Raw genomic sequence first — 26,943 nt, 5'->3', positions numbered from 1 at the left:
TGATACCGTGTTCACCACGTGCCTTTCCAGATGAGAGAGAAACCCTGACTGTGTTCGCCATGTGCCATCTCACTTGAGAGAGAAACCCTGAACTTCATCAGCCTTCTTGAACCAAGGTATCTTTCCCTTGATGCCTTTGATTGGACATTTCTAGAGACTTGTTTTAATTGGAACATTTTTTCGGCCTTAGAACTGTAAACTAGCAACTTATTAAATTCCCCTTTTAAAAAGCCATTCAGTTTCTGGTATATTGCATTCCAGCAGATAGCAAACTAGAACAAAGACCCTGGACAAGGACTGAGGAAATTCAAAGATAAACTCAGTGTCTTTCATCTGGCGTTTCTTGAGTACCTGCTCTGTGTCAGGCTCTGAGTCAGGAGCTGTGGGAGGCACACAGATGGGTGACTTCAACTCAACAAATATCTGATTAGGCCTCCTATGTTCAGGGCCCTATGGTGCACTGTAAGGCACTGAGAATACAAACATTAACAGGACCTGGTCTTCATGCTTAAGAAATCTCAGAAGAATCAGATGTGTGAACCGTTAAATAACTGGAATAAGGGCTGTTTCTTTAACAGGGCCCAGAGGCGGGAACAACTACTTCTGGCCACCTAATAGTTGTGTGGTTATAGTCAAATGTCCCTATTTCTCAGCCTTCTATCTATGAAATGAAAATGAAATCAGTTAATCCACATAAAGTGCCTAGAACAGGATTTAGTAGTCAGGAATGTTAGCAGTCATTTTCCTTTTCCATTTCTCTACTCTCCCTCTTCCCTTCCTCCTTCTTATCTTGAAGGAACAAGTGGTGAAGGCTACTCTGAGCTGAGAGGACAGCTTTAGCCAGGCATGATGAGGAGTGGGGGTGATGGGATGCTGATGTGGGGTTCTGCTGAGGCTGGAGGGCAAGTATTGGTGAATAATGCTACTGGGGAAGGAGGCTAGAGAAGTATATTGGGCCCAGACTGTGGAGGTTCTTAATTGCCAGAGGAAGAAATGGGCAATAGGGAGCAAACTAATCCACATGTACTCTAGGAGGAACATTTTAGTGGAGCAGAGAGAGATCAAGAAAGAGGAGGCACCAGGGAAAGCTGCTGCAGAATTCTAGGCAAGCTGTGCTACAGGCCATAAGGAAGACTGAGGCCATTTTCTGATTTCCTCAGTGTGGTGGAGGCTGAGAAAGTGGTTTAGTTCTGCTCTGTGTGCCTGTGGGTTTCTTACTGAAGGAACATTGATTTGATGACAGCTGATCCCAGAAACTTTTAATATTTTGATTATGTTCTTCCTTCTGACCTCAAGGCTGACCTACCTATACATCCTTGCCCACTTGTCTGCACTCAAGGTATTGTATGGAGATGGATCATATGCACAGGACCTTTCTGCCCATGGACACCAGTAGCTTGCACTGAGTGGGCAGCTCTGTAACCTGCTGAACTATGAAATAGCCTCATTGCAAGGGAGCTTTTCTGAAGAGAGGCCCAGGATTTAAAATCACAACAATGGAAATTACCTTAATGTTGATCATATATAAAGACCTTTTTTTCCATAGACTCTATTATATAGAAAGAATGGAGGTATCACAGGAGAGAGACCTAATATTTATTGAACTACTAAGAACCGGGAGCTAGGTTGGGTTCTTTGCTATACTTGATCTCATTTACTCTTCACAATCCTATAAGGCAAGCCTACCCATTTTACAGTGAAGAAATTAAGATTCAGATAGTGCAGGGCAAATACTCAAGGTCAGGTGGCTTACAAATGTCAGATCTTGGACCAAACCTAATCTCCGTGAACCTCAATTTTTAAATCTATAAATTAAAAACCATAATAAAACCTATTCACATGGTAATTTGAAGATCAAATAAGATGTTGTATTTGGTGAACAAGAGAAAAGCACTCCTGGTATCTAGGAGCTGGTCTGGTACTATCAGTTGCTGGATATTGGAGTTGCTACAAGCTGGCCTGGCACTTATGGCTAGGTCTTGGTGTTCTCCTCTTGAACCTAAATAGTTTCAAAGAACAACAGCATCAGACAAGGCTACTCTGTGACCATGATAGATCAAAACAAAAACCTTGTTTTTTGTTTTTTTTTTATTCTCATATCTGAGCACAGACAAAACATGAACATTGTCCAGGCCACAAAATACCAGACATCTCCTTCTCCTGGATGAGTAGCTGAAGCTACAGTTCCAGCTCTAGTCTGACTCTAGTGTGCTTTCCCTATAAGTGAGATTTATTGAGATGCCCAGGCATGGACTTGTCCCTGCTTCCTGTGCTAACCTCCACTTCCTTGAACCCTCCCTAAAATTGCCCAATCAAAGCCCAAATTCTATAAGTTCTCCCACAGCCTCTTACTGAGATGTCCCGTGGTTCCTCATGGTGTACATTCTCCTTCTGCAACAAGTAATAAACGCAGCTCATTCAATGCAGGTGTGTTCTTGGTAGCTTTTATCTGAAGAACATTGATAATGGGTTTATTTTGGAAACTGTTCCGTGCTAGATAAATGCTAGATTTGATTTTTTTTAATCTGTTATCTACTGCTACAATAATTCCGCATAAAAAGTTACCCATAACTGAATTGCTTAAAACAATGTTATTTATGAGTTTGAGGCTTAGCTGTGTGGTTCTTCTGGTCTTGGCAGGGCTTGCTTGTAAGGCTAGGTATTGACTGATTTAGAATGTCCTTGACTATGACAGCTGAGGTGACTCAGCTCTGTTCCATATATCCCTCATCATTCAGCAGGCTAGCCCAGTCAAGTTCTCACGGCAATGGCAAAGGGCAAAAATAAGCAGCAGCACACAAGTGATTTTTCAGGCCTCTGCTTGTATTACATTTGCTAACATCCTGTTTCCAAAGCAAGTCATATGGCCAAGTTCAGGGCTAAGAGATGGAATAGAAAATCCCACTCAGGGTAAAAGGCACTTCAGAGGTCATGGCAAAGGACGTAGATAAAAGAGGAATAAGAATTGGGGACATTAATTCAGCCAGTCTACAATGTTTTTATGTTTTACCTTCTGCATTTGCTTCAGTTTTATCCCCAAGTACTCCTGGATTTCTTCCGAATTCTGTTGCAGTTTTCTAGAAGAGTTCTAGAAAAGTTGCATGTGTTCTCCCTACTCTAGCCTTCCTCCCCCCAACCACATTCTAGTCATGGTCTTACTCCAGAATTTATATACAAATATTATTTATTCCTACTGTGGAAAAAAGATCCTAAAGGACAACAAGGAGACCAAAGAAATGGTGGTTTAGAAGAAATGTCTAGTGACAGTAGTGGACCAGACACAAGATTTGAGTGTCAACTCAGAATTGGAAGGGTTTTCAATAATTAGCTCTAAGAGGCAGTACCCAGCCTATACTTAAATGCTTCCAAAGATGGGTCCTCACCATTCTCTAGGAGAGTCCACACCATTTTAGAACAGTTCTGTGTTCAAAAGGTTCTTCTGCCTATACAACTGTAGTCAGTGTTGATAATACTTTTTCTGTCTAGAAACATGTGGAACAAGTTTTCTACGTGACGGCCATTCAGTTATTTGAAGAGAGTCATGTGGACCTCACTACACTATTTCCCCACTAGCCTTTCTATCTCTGTTCTCCCCCCACCAAGCTAATGTTCCTGCAGCAGTTCATTGTATGACATGATTTCTAGATGGTTTACTCTTCTGGTTTCTTTACTCCGGTTATGCCTCAAAATTAGTATTTTTAAATGGGGACGATGGTCCAAGAACTGACCATACTGCTCCAGAAGTGGTGTGACCAACACAAAGGATGTTGGCACCAGTTCATTTCTGTGGGCAATGCCCCCCCCCCTTTTTTTTTACATGAGCAGGCACCAGGAAACAAACCTGGGTCTCTGGCATGGCATGGCAGGTGAGCACTCTGCCTGCTGTGCCACCATGGCCCGCCCTCAATGCACTTTTAAAGTTGTAGTCTAGGATCCTATTTTTTCAGAAGCCATCACATTATTGACTCAAATCATTAAGTATAGATCTTTTATCACAAGACATGCTGTAGAATAATTTCTCACCAATCCTGCATCTCTGAAACTCATTTTTGATCTGTTTACTTCCATTTGCTCATCTATTTGAGCCCAGGGTGTTTCATCTAGTATACTGGCTGCCTCTTCCAGCATTATGAATTCTGTGCATTTAATAAGCACAGAACTTTAAGAAGTTTAGTAAGTCTTTAACCAACATGTTGTCCAAAGTTTAGATAGGCCAAAGTTGAGGGCCATATCTCTTGGTAAACCACCAGATGCCTCCCTTATATAGGTGGAGAGAAAGACCCAACCCTGGAGTCTATTAGAACCTCCAGACAATAAGGAGTACCAATTGAAAAAGTAAATCCAAAATTAAAAAATAATTTTATAGGAAACAAAAAGTCTGTTGTTCTCATGTTATCAATCATAAAATACTTTTTCCTTTCTATTTTGAAATAATTTCAAACTGATAGAAAAGTTCCCACAATAGTATAAAGAATTTTTTTCCTGACTCATCTGAGAGCAAACTGTAGACATGATGCCATACTACCTTCAAATACTCCCGTGCACATTTTCTCACAAAGAAAACTCTCCTACATAGCCACAGAACAACTATCAAAATCAGGAAATTAATATTGTAATATAGATATATTACTACAAATGCCAAGTTTTACTAGTTGTACCAACAGTGTCTTTCTTAGCAAAAGGAATCAACTGTTTTTAGTTGTCATGTCTTCCCAGTCTCCTTCAGTTTGGAAGAGTTCCTCAGACTTTCCTTGACTTTTATAGCCTAGGTACTTGTTTTAGTTTGCTACAGCTGATGAAATACAATATACCAGAAATGGATTGGCTTTTACAATGGGAATTTATTAACCTACAACCTTACAGGTCTTAGACCATGAAAATGTCCAACTCAAGGCATCAACAGGCAGTGCTTTCTCCCTAAAGACTGGCTACCAGCAAGCTTGAGCTCCTCTGTCTTGGGTTCCTCTGTCAGATAGCAAGGCACATGGTGAAGTCTACTGGTCCTTCTCTCCCGGGTTTTGTTGCTTTCAGCTTCTGGCTTCCTCTTACCTTCTCTGGAGCTTCTTTCCTGTGTCTTCTCTCTTTTATCGTCTTATAAAGGATTCCAGTGTGAGGATTAAGACCCACCTTGAATGAGGTGGATCACATCTTAATTGAAATAACATAATCAAAAGGTCCCACCTACAATAAGTCTGCACCCACAGGAATGGATTAAAAGAACATAATCTTTTCTGGGGAACATATAACTTCAAACCATTACAGCACTTTTAAAAATTACAGGTCAGGTATCTACAAATACTCTCGAGTCTGGATCTGCCAAATGGTTTCTCATGATTAGATCTAATCGTGGTTTCTCATGATTACATCCACGCTATGCATTTTTGTCAGGGGTATTGCAGAAGTGATACCAAGTTCTTCCCATTAAAGGCATTGGGTGGTTTTCAGTTGTTCCTTTACAGGTCATTCCAGTCCTATCACTTGACTGAGGTGGTATCTACCAGGTTTCCTCAGTGCAGTACTACTTTTCCCCCTTTGCTTTGAACATGCATTTTGTGGTAAGAGTCTCCTGTAAATATTCTGCTCCCCAACCTTCACCCACTAGTTTCAGCCTGGCGCTTCTTTCCCAGTCATTACCATGATAGTTGCAAAATGATGATTTTTTAATTCCACCATTCTTTCTCTGTTTCTTAGTTAGCTATCTAAGGAAGGAGTTTCTTTCCCCATATTTATTTATTCATCTAACTATTAATATTGATATGGGTTTATGGCTTACTATTTTATTCTGTGGCATATAATCTATTAGTATCATTATTTATCTTAATGCCCAAATTGTGCCAAATTTGGCCAATGGGAACCCCATCAGATTGGCTTCTGAGTCCATTTGACGTTATCAACATCATTCTTTGAGAATTATTTTAATTTCTGATATAGGGCGAAACAGAGTTCATCTCATACTTTCCTTTCAACAATCTTAGAATCAGCCATTTCTCCAAGAAGTACTTCATCTTTTTAATGGATAATGGTTTTTTTTTGTTTTTTTTTTTAATTTTTTTTTATTAATCAAAAAAAGAAAAGAAATTAACACAACATTTAGAAATCATTCCATTCTACACATGCACTCAGTAATTCTTAGTATCATCACATAGATGTATGATCATCATTTCTTAGTACATTTGCATCGATTTAGGAAAAGAACTAGCAAAACAGCAGAAAAAGATATAGAATGTTAATATAGAGAAGAGAATTAAAATAATAATACTAATAAAAATATATATATATAAAAAAAGGAAAAAGAAAAAAACAAAAACAAAAGATACAAACAAACAAACAAACAAAAAACTATGTTTCAGGTGCAGCTTCATTCAGTGTTCCAACATAGTTACATTACACTTAGGTATTATTGTGCTGTCCATTTTTGAGTTTTTGTATCTAGTCCTGTTGCACAGTCTGTATCCCTTCAGCTCCAATTACCCATTATCTTACCCTGTTTCTAACTCCTGCTGGTCTCTGTTACCGATGATATATTCCAAGCTGATTCTCGAATGTCGGTTCACATCAGTGGGACCATACAGTATTTGTCCTTTAGTTTTTGGCTAGACTCACTCAGCATAATGTTCTCTAGGTCCATCCATGTTATTACATGCTTCATAAGTTTAGTCTGTCTTGAAGCTGCATAATATTCCATTGTAGGTATACGCCACAGTTTGTTTAGCCACTCGTCTGTTGATGGACATTTTGGCTGTTTCCATCTCTTTGCAATTGTAGATAATGCTGCTATAAACACTGGTGTGCAAATGTCCGTCTGTGTCTTTGCCCTTAAGTCCTTTGAGTAGATACCTAGCAGTGGTATTGCTGGGTCATAATCCATTCTGCCATTCTATGTCTTTTGATTGGGAAATTCAGTCCATTAACTTTTAGTGTTATTACTGTTTGGATAATATTTTCCTCTACCATTTTGGCTTTTGTATTATATATATCATATCTGATTTTCCTTCTTTCTACACTTTACTCCATACCTCTCTCTTCTGTCTTTTCGTATCTGACTCTAGTGCTCCCTTTAGTATTTCTTGCAGAGCTGGTCTCTTGGTCACAAATTCTCTCAGTGACTTTTTGTCTATAAATGTTTTAATTTCTCCTTCATTTTTGAAGGACAATTTTGCTGGATATAGAAGCCTTGGTTGGCAGTTTTTCTCTTTTAGTAATTTAAATATATCATCCCACTGTCTTCTAGCTTCCATGGTTTCTGCTGAGAAATCTACACATAGTCTTATTGGGTTTCCCTTGTATGTGACAGATTGTTTTTCTCTTGCTGCTTTCAAGATCCTCTCTTGATAATGGTTTTTATAAACAAAAATCTTAGCTCTGGTTGTGCACATTGCTTTGAAGATTATTGCTCCCAGTCCGTCTCAGAGGACAAGCATAGAAAATAAGAGTCTATATGTAAGCACACACATACACACACAGATATGGATACATGTTGAGTTTTGCATCTATATCATCTGTATTTCTATCTATCTATCATCATCTATCTACCTATCTCCTGAAAACCATGAATTCAGCAATGATTTCAATGTAAATGAGCCATAGGGTTCATTCTATGTCTCCTGCCTTCCATATCTGTATTCCCTTCTTTGACAATGAGAGAGCTGGCTTCCATTATCTTCAGTGTATTCACCTGTTTTCTCAATTCTCTGTGTGAAACCGATCTGTTGACCCCACTGACCCACCATCCTGCTCACTACCTTCCTTGCACAGACTCCAGTTCCTCACCAGGCCACAGCTAGGCTCTGATTCCCCATGGCCATGGCTGCCCCTGTTACACACTTTCCTCATGTGGAATCTGACCCCCCACCTCCCTGCTAGGCCACCTTCCTCACTCAGGCTCTGGAATAAATAATTTAGGAAAGAAAGACGGCAGGCAGGTAAAACTTGTTTTTATTGGTGTGTTTATTTTACTTTTTTTCTTTATTTTTGGTTGAAGTATAACTTATAAAATACATAAGTAAAATTGCACAAATCTCAAGTGTTCACTCAGTTCAGTGAAATTTTACATTTGTGTACACCTACATATTACCCAAATTAGCTTCTCCATCAGCCCCCCTCATGCTTCCTCTCAGATACCCCTTAAAGATAACGACTATTCTGAACTTGCATCATATATTAATTTTGCCTGTCAAACTTTTAACTTTTAATTTTGAAAGAATTTTAAATTTATGAAAGAGCTTCAAGAATAATATAAAGACTTCCCCAAATCCCTCTACCTGGATGCAGCACTTATTAACATTTTGTCACATTTGTGCACATTTGTGTTTTCTCTCTTTTCCAAAAATTTAACATTGATAGAATACTAGTGTCTAATCTACATACCTTCTTCGTATTTCTCCAGTTGTTTCAATAATATCTTTTATGGCAATTTTTCATTTTGATCCATAATCCAATCCCAGATCATGCATTGAATTTAGTTGCCACAACACTTGGCTTCTTTTTATCTAGAATAGCTCCTCAGATTTTCTTTGTCTTTTATGATATAGATTTTTTTTTTAAGAGTACAGGACGGTTTTTCCATAGAATGTTCCTCAGTTTGGTTTTCTTGATTTTTTCCCTCATGATTAGATTCACTTATGCCCTTTTGTCAGGAATGATAATTAAGAGATTCTGAGTCCTCAGTGCATTGCATCAGGAGGCACCTGATGGTAGTTTATCCCATTATTGGTGATGTGAATTTAGATCACTTGGGCACAGTAGTTATTGCCTTCTAAAAAATTACAATACATCTTTTATAGTTAAGAAGTAATCAATGGAGAGATACTTTGAAACTGTGTAAATATCCTGTTCCCCTTTAGGCCTTCACCCAGTAGTTTTGACATCTGTGCCGGTTTGAAACTATGAAAAGCCATCTTTTAATTCTGATTCAATCTTGTGGGGGTAGCTATTTCTTTTAATCTTTATTCAACACTGTAGGTTGTTCCCGGAGCCTGCCCATGCCAAACTACAAGAACAATACACTGTAAGTTGGAAATTTTTAATTAAATTATCTCCATGCAGATGTGACACACCCAATTGTGGGTGTGGCCTTTTGATTAGATGGAGATGTGATTCCACCCATTCAAGGTGGATCTTGATTAGTTTACTAGAGTCCTTTAAAAGGGGAAACATTTTAGAGAAACCTCAGATATAGACGCTCAGATAACAGTTGATTCAGAGCTGACAGAGACATGGATGTTTGGAGATGCTTAGAGAGACAGAGCAGATGCCTAGACATGGGCAGAGCCCAGCAGACGTATGTGCTGTCCCATGAGATGCTAAGCAAGCCAGAACCCAGAGTTGTGTCCTAGAAGAGCTAAGTGAAGGCCTGCAGAAGCTAAGTGAGGAAGCCCCGCAGGAAACAGGCTGAAAGCAGCAGAGCCCAGGAACACAGGACCAGCACATGCCTTCCCAGCTGACAGAGGTGTTCTGGATGGCATCAGCCTTTCCTGAGTGAAGGTAACCTCTTGTTGATGCCTTAATTTGGACATTTTCATGGCCTTATGACTGTAAGCTTGTAATAAATTCCCTTTTTAAAAGCCATTCCAGGGTGGGCCATGGAGGCTCAGCAGGCAGAGTGCTCACCTGCCATGCCAGAGACCGAGGTTCGATTCCTGGTGCTTGCCCATTTAAAAAAAAAAAAAAAGCCTTTCCATTTCTGGTATATTGCATTCCTGCAGCTTTAGCAAACTAATACATCATCCATTAATGATTCTTGCCTGAATTAAGTATTACTGTTATGGTCACAAAATTATTTTCTAGCCCTATTATTCCTTTTACATTTATTCTTTTTTAGCTTCCTACTATTATCAGGAGGAGTTTTCCATGCTTCCCCATTCATTTATTATTCAGGGTCTCAGTCTGTACTCATGGAATTTTATTTTATTCAATGGATTATAATCTACTACTGTCTTTGTTCATTTTAATGCTCAAATTCTTCCTGATTTAGACAGTGGGATCCCCTTCAAGCTGCTCCTGTGTCCTTTTGACATTCATTGAGCACTCTCCTGCTTTCTGGCACATTTAAAAGATGTTCCAGACTCAAATTACACTTTCCCTGTCCCAATCCTGGAATCGGTTATTTCTCCAAGGAGCTCTAATTCCTCTTAGTGGATTAGTGTTTAAAATCCAAGATATGTGTTCCAAGTGAACCCATTGCTGCTGGAGTGAACTGCTTCTAGGCACTTTCAACAAATAGAGCTGTTTCATAGCAATATCATATTGGTATCACATCACTAACTCTACATATATATATATATATATAAATTATGAGTTCATATTGATACTTCTAATTCTAATCTGATGCTATGGGGTTCTTTGCCTTTGCTCATTTCATAATTGTGTTTCCTTAATCTACAGTGAAAACTCTGGCTCCTAAATTAATAGACTTACTCACTTGCACAGTCTTAAATACATACAAAATAGTTTCATAATTGATACATACATACATACTAGTATAGAAAAAAAGAACCTACTACATTCAAGATTTGTTTCCACTTTTTTTTTAAAGGGTATATGTAAATGCCCTTATTTATTTTGATTGTTTTTTGTTTTTGCATGAGCAGACACTGGGAAATGAACCCGGGTCTCTGGCACAGCAGGCCAGAACTGCTGTGCCACCGTGGCCTGCCTTCCACTTCTTTTTGAACAGAAGTTATTTAATCAAAGTACTGTGTTCAAAAGTTACTTGGCTTCGCTCTCTTTTTTTCCCCTTCAAAATGGTTATATTATTTTCTTGAAATAAGTTTTACCAATGTTGCACTCATGTAAATAGAATATTACAATATTTACTTTTTTGTGTCTGCCTTATTTTGTTCGACATTATTCTTGGAGATTCATCCATGTTGTGAATAGCAGTAGTTTGTTTTTGTTTTTCTCACTGCTATAAAGCATTGCACTGTATTAGCATACACACTTTATCTATTCTACTCTTGATGAAATTATGGGTTATTTTATGTTTTTTTTAATTATGAATAAAGCTATTATGAACATCCTTGGACATATCTTTTGATGGAGAAAATCATTTATCTTGGGTACTTGGGTTTCCTGGCATAAATATGTTTACCTTTAGTAGATACTGCCAACCAGTTTTTCAAGGTGGTTGCCTAATTTTCACTCCCACCAGCATTTAAGAGGGTTTCAGTTATTCCACATCTTCATCAGCACTAATATTTTAAATTTTAGCCCATCTTGGCTATTAGGGCACATATTAATTATTTGAGAAACATGCTATTGGATGTTTGGCTGGACTGAATCCCTTAATTGCCTGTCTCTAAGTTTAGTTGTTCAGCTCTCTTTGCTCTAACCTGTTCTCAAGGGTGTAAGTAACTCAATGGTGTGCCCTTATTGAACTACAGATGTATTGTGCACTAGGCTCTTTTAGTCTACAAAGAGTGGAGACACTTTCAGGTTAACTTTAGTGTTGTAAAGATGGAAGTGAGTAAGGAAAATGAGGGAAGCAAATGCCTTATAAAGGGACAATCATTTGGAGCACAAGGCAGTTAAAAAACTTAGATCTTCTTGAGCCTTCACTAGTTCAGCTTATGGCTTCTTCCTCTAGATTTCTTACCTTCTGGCATCTTAAGTACTCGTTTCTACTTTTACTGCTCGGCCTTATATAAACAAGCTTCCTTGTGTGTATTTCTTTCAGCTACTATTCCAACTACCAATGAACCTAAAGGACTCACTTCCTGGAACCCTTTTCAGGCCAACTACCTGTTCTAGTTTGCTAGCTGCTGGAATGCAACACACCAGAAACGGATTGGCGTTTAATAAAAGGGGATTTATTTTGTTAGTTCTTCAGAGGAAAGGCAGCTAACTTTCCACTGAGGTTCTTTCTTACATGGGAAGGCACAGGATGGTCTCTGCTGGCCTTCTCTCCAGGCCCCTGGGTTTCAACAACTTTCCCCGGGGTGACTTCTTTCTGCATCTCCAAAGGCCTGGGCTGAGCTGCGAGTGCTGAGATGAGGAACGCTGAACAGCTTGGGCTGTGCTACACTGTGTGCTCTCATTTAAGCACCAACCAATTAAGTCAAACCTCATTCATTGCAACAGGCACGCCTCCTAGCCAACTGCAGATGTAATCAGCAACAGATGAGGTTCACGTACCATTGGCTCATGTCCGCAGCAACAAAACTAAGTGCCTTCACCTGGCCAAGTTGACAACTGACTAACTACCACACCACCACATAGGGTATGGCTAGTCTATGCTTTCATCTGCTTTGGGACAGGTGTCTGTTCATATCCAGTTAGGTGTGGTCACATGATACCAACATAGTACCTTATAAAGAAGGAATTCCCTTAGTAGAACACTATAGGAAAAATAAGGATTCTGAAGGCAATAGGTTTTGAACTGGGCCTTGTAGGATAGGTTGGATTTGGAACAGTATAGAGAAGGGAGAATGGTGCAAATATAAAGGTAAAAAAAAGTAGGGAAACACAAGGGATTTTCCAGGGACAGAGAACAAACCTATGTTACTAGTTTGGAGGGATTATATATGGAAGGAGTGAGGGACCAAGTGTAGTAGAAAGTTAGGACTATTACTTTCTCTATACTTATTTAATTTATATGTATGTATATAGTTATATAGTTATCACATCATGACATGATGGAGAGGAGAGTTTAAAGTAATTTTGGTGACTCTCCAAAGAGTCCAGGATGAAGTAGAAAGGATTGAACTAAGGTGGTAGCAGCTAAAAATCAAGAAAGATTTGAGAGTCCTTGAGAAGGCAGAATTTCTAGAGCTAGATTAAATATAAGGTTGGGAGGGGGATAAAGAAAAGTGTCCGAGAGCTATCACCTGAGAGTTTAAGCCTTGATGACTGGAGCACTGTGGTATCAATAATAGAAGAAAAGGAGGCAGGCTGTATGCTTAGTGGTTAAGCTGACAGGCTTTGAATTAAGGCACACCTGGGTTTACAGCCCATTGTGACTGGTATCAGTGGTTTATCTCCTCTGAGAATCTTTGTCACCTGTTGAGTAGGGAGGCAAATTCCCACTTCCCAGAGAGGCTGTAAGGATGAGGCCTTGAGGTCCAGTGGAATTCTACAATGCATCCTACCTGGCTGCCCAGATGGTACCAAATGTTGGCTCTTTTCCTCCCTTCCCCAACTTCTTCATTTGAGGAGGTAGCTGAGACAAGTTCAAGCCTCATTTCCTTAGGAATATAATGCATTAAAAAAGAGAGAGAGAGAGAGATTGGCTTCACAGAGAGAACGGGTTCTTTCAAACTTGACCTTAGGTGGAGGACAGATGGAGCCTCTGGTTGCCTTTAGGCCCCTATGTCTGGTGGTCCCATTTTTTTTGGCTTTTGACGTCTAGGTTTCAGTAAAAATGTCAAGCCTCAACACAGGGAGTTAAAGGTATCTTCGTAAGGCTAGATGCTTCAAGAAACAAGCAGCAGTCCTGCCTTCCTGGTGTTGCCACGGCCTCCATTTGGAGCTATTTCTGAGCCTAGGGGTAACACTCTGTTTGGCGCACCGGACTGCGAGTTGCCTGTAAAAACATGCCCAGCCTCCTGACCCTGCTTTCCAGCAGGTCTGGATATTTTGGTTGTTACCCGAGAAGACTGCACAGGTGACATCTGAATTTGGGCGGAGGCTTAGGAAAGCCAGCACTGAGATGCTCATTTCCTTGCCCCGGCCAGCGAGAGGCTTTATGGTACTGCTGCGCTTGTGAAGCCCTCGCAATGCCAAGCGGAAATGAGGCGAAGCGGTCACACCGGGGCCTACCGCAGTCCGCCACAGCGTCCGGACACTTGCCGCCTGCACCCCACCCTCAGCTGTCACGTGCTTCCGCGTCTGCGCCCGTTGCCATAGCAACCACCTGCGCCCCCGCAGGGCGGGAGCCAATCAGCGGCCCCCGCGGGCCGCCGCGCCGGGAGAAAGGGCCCTGAGTTGGCTCTGCCGAGACCCGCGGCGACTCCTGTTTTCCTGTTGCCGCGCCCCCAATTTTTCCCCTTGACATCCTTGTGCTTTCCCCCCTGGATCCTGGTCGTACCCCTGTGTCTGTTCTCGCTCCTTGTCCAGAGTCGGACAGGCCAACTTCTCCTTGGAGGAGACAGCTTTTATCCGTGGTGAGAGCAGGAAACAAGACTTGTCATTTTATGGCCACCTTTTCCTAGAAATAGCCCTGGAGCAGCGCCTTGACCTTCCAGGGGTCGGCTCCTAGCTCCAGACAAGATGTTTGAGCCCTTTTTGTCTAGAGTTCTTCCTGCTTGAACATCCCTTGATTGTTAGCCCAGGGTTGCAAGATGCAAGGAACTAAATTTGAAAAGAAAGGGTTAACCTGCTGGGTGGGCCAGAAACTTGAATAGGAGGGATCACAGAAGCCTGCACCTCCACTCTACAAGCTGTAAGACATAATGCAAGTTTCTTTGCCTCTTTGAACCCCAGTTGCCTCATTTGTAAAACGGTTGTGCAAAAAACTCTCTCTTAGGCTTTGTATGTTTAAATGAGATAAGACAGGTAAAGCAGTTATGCAGGTGCCCGGCCATAAACACTCAATAAGGGTCAGTCAGCTGTTCGTGAAAATAGTACAAGCTAGTTCTAAGAACTAGAGTGTGCATTTGGAAGAATTAACGAATATTTTCATATCCATCCTTTTTTTGCTTATTCACTAAGTCGTTCATTTAACCAGTCAGGCATTTAGTATTGTTTGCTGGGCATCTACTATCAGTTTATTTTTGCCCCCGCTCATCTCCCTGGAGCTGTGTCCAGCTGCAACTCCCTTCACTGGAACTGACTGCAGACTTCAGGCTGGTCGGGGTGGGTGGGTGATCTGTGGAAGACCTTGTCCCATGGTGGTTGGGGGCTTGGAAATTGTTTTCTGAACCTCTGCCTCTACAGGTTGAGGAGTCTGAACAGAGCAGACTGCTATAGTGTTTGGACAAGATTGAGACAGGGCAGCTTTCCATAGATTATTTTGTACCACATCCTTCCCTCTTGGAGAAGGGCTATGGCCCCCTTCTCTTGAAGGCCCAAATAGACCTGTATGCTTTTCTTCTGTGTTTGGCTGTACTATTCCTGCTACAATTTTATTGTACTTTTTAATTTATTTCTTTTATGTTAGAGAAGTTGTATGTTTACAGAAAAATCATGCAGAAAATACAGGGTTCTGGAATAACCACCTCATGTGCATTCTTCCCTATTATTAACACTTTGCATTAGGATGGCATCTTTGTTGTAATTAACAATTCAATATTATTAGAATTATTAACTATAATCCATAGCTTACAGTAGGTTTATGGTTTGGTTTTTACCTTTTTAAAAAAATTTTATTCTGGTATAATATATAGAACCTAAAATTTCCCCTTTTAACCACATTCAAATATATGTCAGTGGTGTTAACTATATTCACAGTGTTATGCTATCATCATCATCATCCATTACCAACATTTTTCCATAACCTTAAACAGAAACTCTGTACCAATTAAGCATTAAATTCCCATTCCCTACCCTCACCCTGGTCCTGGTAACTTGTGTTCTGGTTTGTGAATATATGAATTTGCTTATATTTATTATTTCATTTAAATGAGCTCATAGAACATCTGTCCTTTTGTGTCAACATGTCTTCAAGTTTCATCCATGTTGTTGCATGCATCAGAACTCAGTTCCTTTTAATGGCTGAATAACATTCCATTGTAGATATATATACCATATTTTGTTTATCCATTCATCTGTTGATGGACGCTTGGGTTGCTTCCATCTTTTGGCAATTGTGAATAAGCTTTACTATGAACATCAGTGGGCAAACATCTGTTTGAATCCCTGCTTTCAATTCTTCTGAGGCTATACCTAGAAATGGGATAGCTAGGCCATATGGTATTTCTGTATTTAATTTTCTGAGCCATCACCAAGATGTTTTCCTCAGCATCTGCACCATTTTACATTCCCATCAACAATGAATGATGCTCCTAATTCTCCACATCCTCTCCAACACTTATTTTCCATTATTATACTAATAACCATTCTTGTGGGTGTGGAATCATATCTTGTGGTTTTGATTTGCCCTACTCTCATGAAAAATGGAGGTGTGAGCATCTTTTCTTGTGCATATTTACCATTTCTATATCTTTGGGAAAATGTCGATTCACGTCTTGTGTCAGTTTTTCAGTTGGGTTGTTTGTCTTTTGTTTTGAGTTGTAGGATTTCTTTATATATTCTGGGCATTAAAAACCCTTATCAGATATGTGATTTCCAAATATTTTCTCCTGTTCTGTAGGTTGTCTTTTTACTTTCATTGATGAAGCCCTTTGATGCATAGAAGTTTTTAAGTCCCATTTAGCTATTTTTTTTCTTTTGCTGCTCATGCGTTTGGCGTAAAACCTAAGAAAACACTGCCTAACACAGGGTCCTGAAGATACTTCCCTGTATTTTCTTCTAGTAGTTTTATAGTTTTGGTTCTTTTGTTTAGCTCTTTGATCCAATGAGTTAATTTTTGTATTTGGTGTGAGGTATAGGAGTCCACCTTCATTCTTTTGAATGTGGATATCCAGTTTTCCCAACACCATTTGTTGAAGAGTCTGTCCTCACTTAATGTTCACCCTGTATAAGCCATTTGACCTTAAATGTGAGGGTTTGTTCGAGTTAATTGGCGTGTTGAGATCTACTGTTTCTTCTTGAGTCAGTGTAGGTAGTTTTTGTGTGTTTCTAGGAATTTGTCCATTTCATCTTAGTTGTCTATTTTGTTGGCATACAGTTGTTCATAGTCTTCTTTCATACTCCTTTTTGTTTCTGTGGTGCTGGTAGTGCTATTCCCCCTTTTATTTCTGATTGTAGTTATTTGTGTCTTTTTTTGTTGTTAGTCTAGCTAAAGGTTTGTCAATTTTACTGATCTTTTCAAAGATCCAACATTTTTGCTGATTCTCTATTTTTTTAAATTCTTTATTTCACTTATATCTACTCTGATCCCTATTTCCTTCCTGCTGCTCACTTTGGGTTTAGTTTTCTGTTTTGTTTTGTTTTTTTTTCTAGATCCTCCAGTGTTAAGGTAAAGTCTCTTACTTGAGATCTTCTCTTTTAATATAAGCATTTAGAGTTACAAATTTCCCTCTCAGTACTGCCTTTGCTGCACCTCCTAATTTTGATATATTGTGTTTTCATTTTCATTTGCTTCAAGCTATTTCCTAATTTCTCTTGTGATTTCTTCTTTGACCCTTTGGGTAAGAGAACATTGTTTAGACTGTCTGGAACAATGTTTGGGGGACTCCCGTGACCAGACACACATCATATACCAGTCTGGAGCAGAAGGAAGGTCTGAGATCACAGCACAGAACTACTGTAAGGCCATTCCAAGATGTGGAGGATGGCACCCCCCCTTCCTCTATGGCATGGCAGGCTATTTTGGAGTAACTTCCCTGTGGGAAAAAGAAGCAGTTTCTACTAGGAGCAAGGGAAGGTAGCTTAACCAAACTCCAACTGCAGAATTAGTGAACAAATATGGACTGTTGAAAACAAGCTCCAAGCACAGATAAACCTGGAACAAATATGAAAGGAACCTGGAGGCCTCTTCTCTCCCTGACAGAAAGGAGGCAGAGCTGATGAAAGGAAGAAAAAAAAAAACCACACATGCTTTTGGACTTGACTGGGCCCAGAATACTGGTAAAAGGGCTGTGCCCTAAGAAGAGGGACACATAAAGCTGGGTGCCCTTCTAGTTCTTGATTGGCAACCCACAGGGCTGTATTTTGGTTCTTAAAATGATTTTTTCCCCTGTTTCTTTTTTTTTTTCTTCTTATCTTTCTTTTTTTACTTTTTAACAGCCCATTACATAAAGCTGTAGACATTCTCAGGTTTCAGGCAAGATGGAGTTAAGGTATGTCTGAGAGACAAAGTAATTAGTCAGGTGAAGGAGATACTTCCCTAAAGGGCAGCTCTTCCCCAAGAAATGAGGGGGAAGGGGTAGGGCAGGGCGTAGCTCAAGTGGTGACTCTCATTTAGAGAATTCAGACCCCAGGGGCTAGAAAACAGAAACAGTTTAAGCCTGTCTTCTGCCTCAGCCTCTGTCTCAACCATGCCCCTGGCAGAAACAGGGTCTGCAGAGAATTAAAGATACCACACCACTTTACACCAGAAGGGAGCTGTGGGCTGACAGGCACTACCAGCTGGGCAGGACAGGAAAAGCAGAGAATCAAGATTCTTCACAGGAAAGTCTGACAACCTGCTGGGTCTCATCCTCAGGGAAATTTGATACTGATTACAACCTCCTCCTGAGTCCTGGGCCTGTCTTGTGTGGGAAGATCTGATTGCAGTTGATCCTATCTGGCAGGGCAGGAACCAGAAAAACAAGAACTGAACAATTCTGATCAGTTGAACAGAAGCTATGCTAGAGGTCTAAAATAAGTTGAACTGAATGTCAAAAAACACTTGGAGAGCAAAACCAACCAACAGGAAAACCCAAGGTAAAAGAGAGAAAATGATCTCTAGAATAAAATAATCAAGGAAATCAGATACCTAGACCTCAGCAAAAAAAACCCAAAAAACAAAAAACATAAATCATACCAGATATGGCCCAGACAAAGGAACAAGCTAACACTTCAAATGCGATACAAGAGTTGAAACAACTAATTAAAAATTTTCAAACAAATCTCCTAAATCAAATTTAAAAATCACATCAAAGATGAAGGAAAATATGGCAAAAGAGATGAAGGATATAAAGAAGGTATTGTGTGACCATACAGAAGAACACAAAAGCTTGAAAACATAAATGGCAGAACTTACGGGAATGAAGAACACAACAAAAGAGATGAAAACCATAGTGAAGACTTACAACAGCAGATTTGAAGAGGCAGAAGAAAGGATTAGTGAACTAGAGGACAGGACATCTGAAATCCTACACACAAAAGAATTGGTAGGGAAAAGAATGGAAAATATATGAGTAGGGTCTCAGGAAATTGAATGACAACATGAAGCACATGTATATGTTATGCATGTCCCAACAGGAGACAAGAAAAGAAAAGGGGTGTATCGTTTGTTAAGCTGCTAGAATGCAATATACCAGAAATGGAATGGCTTTTAAAAAGGGAATTTAATAAGTTACAAGTTTACTTATTCTACAAGTTTACAGTTCTAGTGCTGAGAAAATGTCCAAACTAAAGCACCAACAAGAGGTTACCTTAACTTAAAAAAGGCTGATACCATTGAGAACACCTCTGTCAGCTGCAAAGGCATGTGCCTGGCATCTGCTTGCCCTTGCTCCTAGGCTCCATTGCTTTCAGCCTGTTTCCTGTGGAGAGTCCTCATTTAGTGTCTCTGGAACACAACTCTGGGTTCTGGCTTGCTTAGCATCTCATGGGAAGGCATATGGCGATGTCTGTTGGGCTCTGCTCTTGAAATATCTGGGTCTCATGTTGGCTCTGTTAGCTCTGAAGCAACTGTTCTTCAAGCTTCTGCATTGGCTCTTCCAAACATCTGTGTCTGTGTCTGCATCTCCAAACCTCTCTGTCATTTCTGAGATTTCTCCAAAATCTTTCCCCTTTTAAAGACTCTAGTAAACTCATCAAGACCCACTCTGAATGAGCAGAGTCACATCTCAAGCTGTTCTAGTTTGCTAGCTGCTGGAATGTGATACACCATAAATTGGAATGGCTTTTAAAAAGGGGAATTTAATAAGTTTCAAGTTTACGGTTCTAAGGCTGTGAAAATGTCCCAAGTAAAGCAAGTCTATAAAAACACCCAAATTAAGGTACCAATAAGAAATTACCTTCACTCAAGGGAGGCCGATGTAGTTCAGGGTTTCTCTGTCAACTGGAAGGCACATGGTGAACATGGTGATGTCTGTTAGCTTCCTCTCCAGACCTCTTGCTTCATGAAGCTCCCCTCGGGGCGTTCTCCTCCTTCATCTCCAAAGGTTGCTGGCTGGTTCACTCTGTGGTTCTATCATCATTCTTGTGACTCTAAAAGGGACTCTTTCCAAAATACCTCCTCTTTTAAAGGATTCAAGTAAACTAATCAAGACCCACCTGAAATGGGTGGAGTCACAGCTCCCTGGAAGCCATCTAATCAAAAGTTACCACCCACACTGGGTGGGTCACATCTCCATAGGAACAATCAAAAAGCTCCCAGCCAGCAATATTGAATGAGGATTAAAGAACTTGGCTTTTCTGGAGTGCACCACAAATTCTAACTGGCACACCATCTAATCAAAAGGCCACACCCACAACTGGGCATGCACTTCTTTGTGGGTATAATGTCATCAAAAGGTCACACTCACTGCTGGGGACCTCACCCACATCTCTGTGGAGATAATCTAATCAAAAGGGTTTCCATCCTACAATATTAAATGAGAATTAAGAGAACATGGCTTTTCTCTGGGGTACATACATTTTCAAACCGGCACAAGGGACCACCCTGTTATTTGGTATATACTTGGAAGAACTGAAAGCGGGGACATGAACAAACATTTACAGACTGGTATTTATGGTAGCATTGTTCATGGATGGTGGTGGCCTAAGGGTACATATAAGGTTGAATGGAAAGGCGAAATATGGTGTACACATACAAGGGAAACTTCTGGGACAAGATGGCGGCTTAACAATGTGCGCATTTTAGTTCGCCCTCCAGAACAACTACTAAATAACCAGAAACAGTACAGTGTCAGTGGCCAGACACACAGCGTACCCCAGTCTGGACCAGCTAGACCAGCTGCGAGCACCCTCCAGAACCGTGAGTTCCCAAAGCTGTGGCAGCCAGCGCCCCTCCCCCACAGGCCACTTTCCCAGAGGGGAAAGGAGAGGACTTTACCAGCAGCAGGGACTGGGCACAATCAAACGCCAGTTGTGGAACTAATTAATAAATTCTGACTACTAAAAATAGGCCCCCAGCTTAGGTGAACCTGATCAAAGCGGAGGTTGCTCATTTTTGCCCCAGCGCCAAGGGGGCAGGACTGACAGAAAAAGGGGGTGGGGGGAGAAGGAAACAGAGGTTTTTGTGGCTGTGTATCTACAAAGGCTTGACTGCCTCTGGATATAGTGGCAGGACTTTTCAGGCTGCAACTGCCCCAGGCATAGGCAGAAGTGAACTCTTTTGGGGGCTTGTCTGGAGCCTGTGCCTTCCTCAGGGGAGGGGTGAAGCCCCACCCAGGTGGAATCCCTCCATCAAGGAATTCAGACCCCAGGGCTTGGTAATTTGAAACCATTAAAACCAGCCTACAACCTCTCCTCTGTCTCCACCACGCCCCCAGCAGGGAGAGTCTGCCAAAGTTAAAAGTACCACATCACCTTATGCTGGTGGGACCTGCAGTCAGACAAGCACCACACACAGGGCAGGATAAGAAAAACAGTCCAGAGACTTCACAGGAAAGTCTTTCAACCTGCTGGGTCTCACCCTCAGAGAAAACCGATACAGGTGACTCTTTCCTCCTGATAGGAGGCCAGTTTGGTCTGGGAAAATCTGGCTGGGGTCTATAATATCTAAGTAGACCCTCCTAAGTGTGTGTGAGGGAAAGGCACCACACAAGCAGGGCAAGAAACAAGAAAACAAGAACTGAAAAATTCTCCTCTGTTAAACAAAACTTAAGCTTAAGGTCCAGATAAAGCTGAGTGGAATGTCAAAGAACAGATAGACAACAAATTCATCCAGCAAGAAAACCCTAGATAAAAGAAGTGAAAGCAATCTCCAGAATAAACTAATTAAGGTAATTAAATGCCTAGACACCAGCAAAAAATAATAAATCACACTAGGAAAATTGAATATATGGCCCAATCAAAGGAACAAACCAGCAATTCAAATGACATACAGGAGCTGAAACAATTACTTCAGAATGTACGAACAGACATAGAAAACCTCATCAAAAACCAAATCAATAAATTGAGGGAGGATATAAAGAAGGCAAGGGAAGAACAAAAAGAAGAAACTGAAAGTCTGAAAAAACAAATCACAGAATTTATGGGAATGAAAGACACAGTAGAAGAGATGAAAAAACAATGGAAACCTACAATGGTAGATTTCGAGAGACAGAACATAGGATTTCAAAACTGGAGGACGGAACATCTGAAATCTGACCAGAAACAGAAACTATAGGAAAAAAAATGGAAAAATATGAGCAGGGACTCAGGGAATTGAAAGACAATATGAAGCGCACTAATATACGTGTTGTGGGTGTCCCAGAAGGAGACGAGAAGGGAAAAGGAGGAGAAAAACTAATGGAGGAAATTATCACTGAAAATTTCCCAACTCCTATGAAAGACTTAAAATTACAGATCCAAGAAGTGCAGCGTACCCCTAAGAGAATAGATCCAAATAGACATACTCCAAGACATTTAATAATCAGAATGTCAGAGGTCAAAGAGAAAGAGAGGATCTTGAAAGCAGCAAGAGAAAAGCAATCCATCACATACAAGGGAAGCCCAATAAGACTCTGCACAGATCTCTCAGCAGAAACCATGGAGGCGAGAAGACAGTGGGATAATATATTTAAATTATTAAAAGAGAAAAACTGCCAACCAAGAATTCTATATCCAGCAAAAGTGTCCTTCAAAAATGAGGGAGAAATTAAAACATTTTCAGACAAAAAATCACTGAGAGAATTTGTGACCAAGAGACCAGCTCTGCAAGAAATACTGAAGGGAACACTAGAGACAGACACATACAAGGGAATTTTGAGTGGCTGCAAGAAGGAATGGAGTTGTGAGGCATGCAATTAGGGGAATGAAACTTGAGGACACTATATTGAGTGAAATAAGCCAGAAATGAAAGGACATATGTTGTAAAGCTTCACTAATATAAACTAACCATAATGAGTAAAGTTTGAGAGTTAAGTTAAAAATACGGATTACCAGGAAATAAAAAGAGGGTAGAGATGGGGAAATTGATGATTAAGGAGTACAGAATGTTCAATAAGCCTTACTGTAAAGGTTCCTGGATTGTAAGGTCTTATAGCAGTCACATAGATCCCTGAGTTTTAACTGTTATTTCTAAATTCTGAGATGCTGAGCTCTTTGTATATAACCTGGTAGTTCCCTGGAAGTTTGGGGATCTGTATGATACCTGAGACTCAGAGTTAGGGTTCTGTAGCTCTGAAAGTCAGCATTACCCCATACAGCAACTGTTTAAAAAGCTGAAAAAGAGGTCAGACTTCAGTTAGAGATATGTTATGAAGATGATCTGGTTAGGACTAAGGTAAATTGGAATACAGGGTAAATACCCCTGTCTTAGTTTGTTAAGCTGCAGGAATGCAATATACTAGAAAAGGAATGGCTTTTAAAAAGGGAAGTTAATAAGTTGCAAGTTTACAGTTTTAAACCTATGAAAATGTCCAAACTAAGGCATCCAGGGAAAGATACTTTAATTCAAGAAAGGCCAACGGGTATGGAACACCTCTGTCAGCTAGGAAGGCATGTAGCTGCCATCTGCTTGTCCCTTGCTCCTGGGCTCCATTGCTTTCAGCCTCAGTAAACTAATCAAGACCCACCTGGAATGGGTAGAGTCACATCTCCATCTAATCAAAAGGCCACACCCACAGTATGCTGTACCACATCTCTGTGGAGATAATCTAATCAAACTTTCCAACCTACAGTATTGAATCAGCATTAAAAGAAAGCTGTCCCCACAGGATTGAATCAGGATTAAAATATGGCTTTCCTAGGGTACGTAATACTTTCAAACCTGCACCGCAAATAAACAAGTAAAAGACAAAAAAAAGTATGTCACGGGGAGGATAAAGGGTTTGGAATGTTTTGGGTGTTCTTCATTTTTATTTTTTATTTTTGTTTTTTGGAGTAATGAAAATATTTTAAAGTGGATTGTGGTGATGGATGCACAACTCTGATGATCCTGTGAGCCGTTGGTTGTATACTTTGGATGTTCATATGGTATATGAATATATCTCAATAAAATTGCATTTAAAAAAGTACATTGTTTAAATTCCACGTATTTGCTAATTTCCATTTCTCCCTCTTTAATTGATTTCTAGTTTCATTCCATTGTGGTTGGAGAAGATACATGGTATGATTTCAGAATTTTTTAATCTATTGAGATTTGTTTTGTGACCTAACGTTATTAGGTTATTCTGGAGAATGATCCATATGCACTAGAGAAGAATGTGTATTATGTTGTTATGTACTCTGTAACAACATAATACCATACAACATATGGTGAGATGTGTTGTATATAGGCCTGTTAGCTCTACTTGGTTTAGAGTATTGTTCACGTCTTGTATTACATTATTGATCTTTTGTCTAGATGTTCTGTCCATCATTGGAAATGGTATATTAAAGTCCCCTACTATTAAGGTAAATCATCTATTTCTCCTTTCAAATCTGTCAGTATTTGCTTCATATGCTTTGGGGCTCTGCCATTAAGTACATATATATTTATAATTGTTGTATTTTCTTGTTGAGTTGATCCATTTATCAGTATATAGTGACCTTCTTTGTCCCTCACAATGGTTTTTGACTTAAAATCTTTTAACTACCCAAGCTCTATTTTGGTTGCTACTTTCTTGGTATTATTTTCTGCCCTTTCACTTTCAGCCTACTTGCAACTTTGAATTTAAGGTAAGTCTCTTGTAAACAACATATAGTTGGGCCATGCTTTTTTGCCCAGTCTGCCAATATCTGCCTTTACTGGAGGCTTTAACCATTTACATTTAAGGTAACTACTTAAAAATGCACTACTTATGCCATTTTTCTATTCTGTCTTTATAAATATTATATCTTTTTGTACCTCATTTCTTCCGTTAATGCCTTCTAGTTTCTTTCCTCACATATATGTGAATACTAAAGTGTATTTTGTCCTCCCTTTTACATAAATGATAACATCTTTTTCACTGATATTTTCACTCAATAACTTACCTAGGAGATCTTTCCATATCAGTATAAAACACTTCCTAGTTCTTCTTTATAGCTGCATAATATTCCAGTGTACCTGTGTACCATAATTTATTTAACCAGTGACCTATGATAGACACTTAGATCATTTCCAGTCTTTTGCTCTAACAAGCATTGCTGTTGTGAATTACCTTGTTAAATGTTATTTCATGTGTGGGAGAGTATAGCTTTGGGGTAGTTCTCTAGAATTGAAATTGCTACATGAAAGAGAAAATATATTTGTAATTTTTCAAGATATTGCAAAATTGAACTTTGCAGGAGTTATACCATTTTTCACCCCCACCAGCAATGTATAAAAGTGCCTGTTTCTTACAGCCTCTCTTATAGAATGTGTTAAGAAACTTTTGAAGTTTTTCCAATCATATAGATCAAAAACTAGTCAGGATAGTTTTTGTTGGTCTGTTTACTTTTTTTTTTTTTAATTTTTATTGACAAATCTTTACACACATACCATCCATACATGGTATACAATCAGTGACTCACAACATCATCACACAGTTGTGTATTCATCACCATGATCATTTTTAGAACATTTGCATCATTCCAGAAAAAGAAATGAAAAGCAAAAAGAAAAAAAACTCATACATCTCATACCCTTTACCCCTCCCTCTTATTGATCACTAGTATTTCTATCTACCCAATTTATTTTACCCCTCATTGCCCCTGCCCCTATTATTTATATATTTCCCATCCATATTATTTACTCATCTGTCCATAGCCTGGATAAAAGGGACATCAGACAGGGGGTGCAAGGGTAGTTCAGTTGTAGAATTATCGCCTGCCATGTGGGAGATCTGGGTTTGATTCCCGGCCCACGTACTTACCAAACAAACAAAACAGAGAAAGAAACAAACAAAATTCAATAAATGGTGCTACAATAACAGGCTACTCACATGGAAAAAGAATGAAATGTGACCCCACCATACAGCATTAAAAAAAAGGGGGGAGGGGGATCAGACACAAAGTTTTCACAATCACAGTCACATTGTAAACGTTATATCTTTATACAATTGTCTTTAAGAAGCAAGGCTACTGGAACGCAGCGCAACAGTTTTAGGTACTTCTCTCCAGCCACTCCAATACACCACAAACTAAAAAGGGATATCTATATAATGCATAAGAATAACCTCCAGGATAACCTCTCGACTGTTTGAAATCTCTCAGCCACTGAAACTTTATTTTGTCTCATTTCTCTCTTCCCCCTTTTGGTCAAGAAGGCTTTCTTAATCCCATGATGTGGTGTCCCAGTGAATCTCTGGAGTTCTGTCCCACATTGTCAGGGTGATTTACACCCCTGTGAGTCATGTCCCACATGTGGGGTAGGGCAGTGAGTTCACTGGCCGAGCTGGGTTAGAGAGAGGGGCCACATCTGAGCACAAAAGAGGTTCCCTGGGGTTGGCTCTTGGCATAATTTTAAGTAGGTTTAACCTGTCCTTTTCAGGAATAATTTCATAGGGGCGAACCCCAAGATCAGGGGCTCAGCCTATTGATTTGGTTGTCCCCACTGCCAAAATATCAGAAATTCTCCAAATGGGAAGTCCAATATTTCCTTCTTTCTCTCCAGTCCCCCTAGGCGACTTTGCAAATACTTTATTCACTGCTCACATTACTCTGGGACATACTGAGGCATCACACTAACTTGGACAAAACAACAAAATCTAAAGGATAGGTCAAGCCTACTTAAAATTTAGGCCTAAGAGTCACCCCCCAAGAGAGCCTCTTTTGTTGCTCAAATGTGGCTTCTCTCTCCAGCCAACACAACAAGCAAACTCACCACCCTCCCCCTGTCTACGTGGGACATGACTTCCAAGGGTGTGGACCTTCCTGTCAACGTGGGACAGAAATCCTGGAAAAAGCTGAGACTCAGCATCAAGGGATTGAGAAAACCTTCTCCACTGAAAGGGGGAAGAGTGAAATGAGGTGAAGTGTCAATGGCTGAGAGATTCCAAACAGAGTCGAGAGGTTATCCTGGAGGTTACTCTTACGCATTAAGTAGATATCACCTTGTTATTCAAGATGTAGTGGAGAGGCTGGAGGGAACTGCCTGAAAATGTAGAGCTGTGTTCCAGTAGCCACATTTCTTGATGATGATTG

At 40.0% G+C, this 26,943-nt stretch overlaps 1 protein-coding gene and 1 long non-coding RNA gene across 11 annotated transcripts in view; one reads left to right on the top strand and one right to left on the bottom strand.

The window, feature by feature from the left end:
• Nucleotides 1-26,943, top strand: part of SERGEF (secretion regulating guanine nucleotide exchange factor) — a 328,021-nt gene that overhangs the window by 143,950 nt on the left and 157,128 nt on the right. The window lies entirely within an intron of this gene.
• On the bottom strand, nt 1,872-13,789 carry LOC143644747 (uncharacterized). 3 transcript variants are annotated; one of them, XR_013156846.1, is made up of 3 exons: nt 13,584-13,789; nt 2,353-2,449; nt 1,872-1,999 (listed from the first exon to the last, which is right to left on the bottom strand). It is a non-coding gene; the product is annotated as an uncharacterized LOC143644747 (long non-coding RNA). The 3 variants fall into 3 exon arrangements; XR_013156845.1 differs by lacking the exon at nt 13,584-13,789 and adding an exon at nt 12,825-13,415; XR_013156847.1 differs by lacking the exon at nt 13,584-13,789 and adding an exon at nt 13,086-13,415.

Source organism: Tamandua tetradactyla, chromosome 8 (assembly GCF_023851605.1).
Source record: "Tamandua tetradactyla isolate mTamTet1 chromosome 8, mTamTet1.pri, whole genome shotgun sequence".
Taxonomy (NCBI): domain Eukaryota; kingdom Metazoa; phylum Chordata; class Mammalia; order Pilosa; family Myrmecophagidae; genus Tamandua; species Tamandua tetradactyla.
This window is presented reverse-complemented; position numbering and strand designations above follow the sequence as displayed.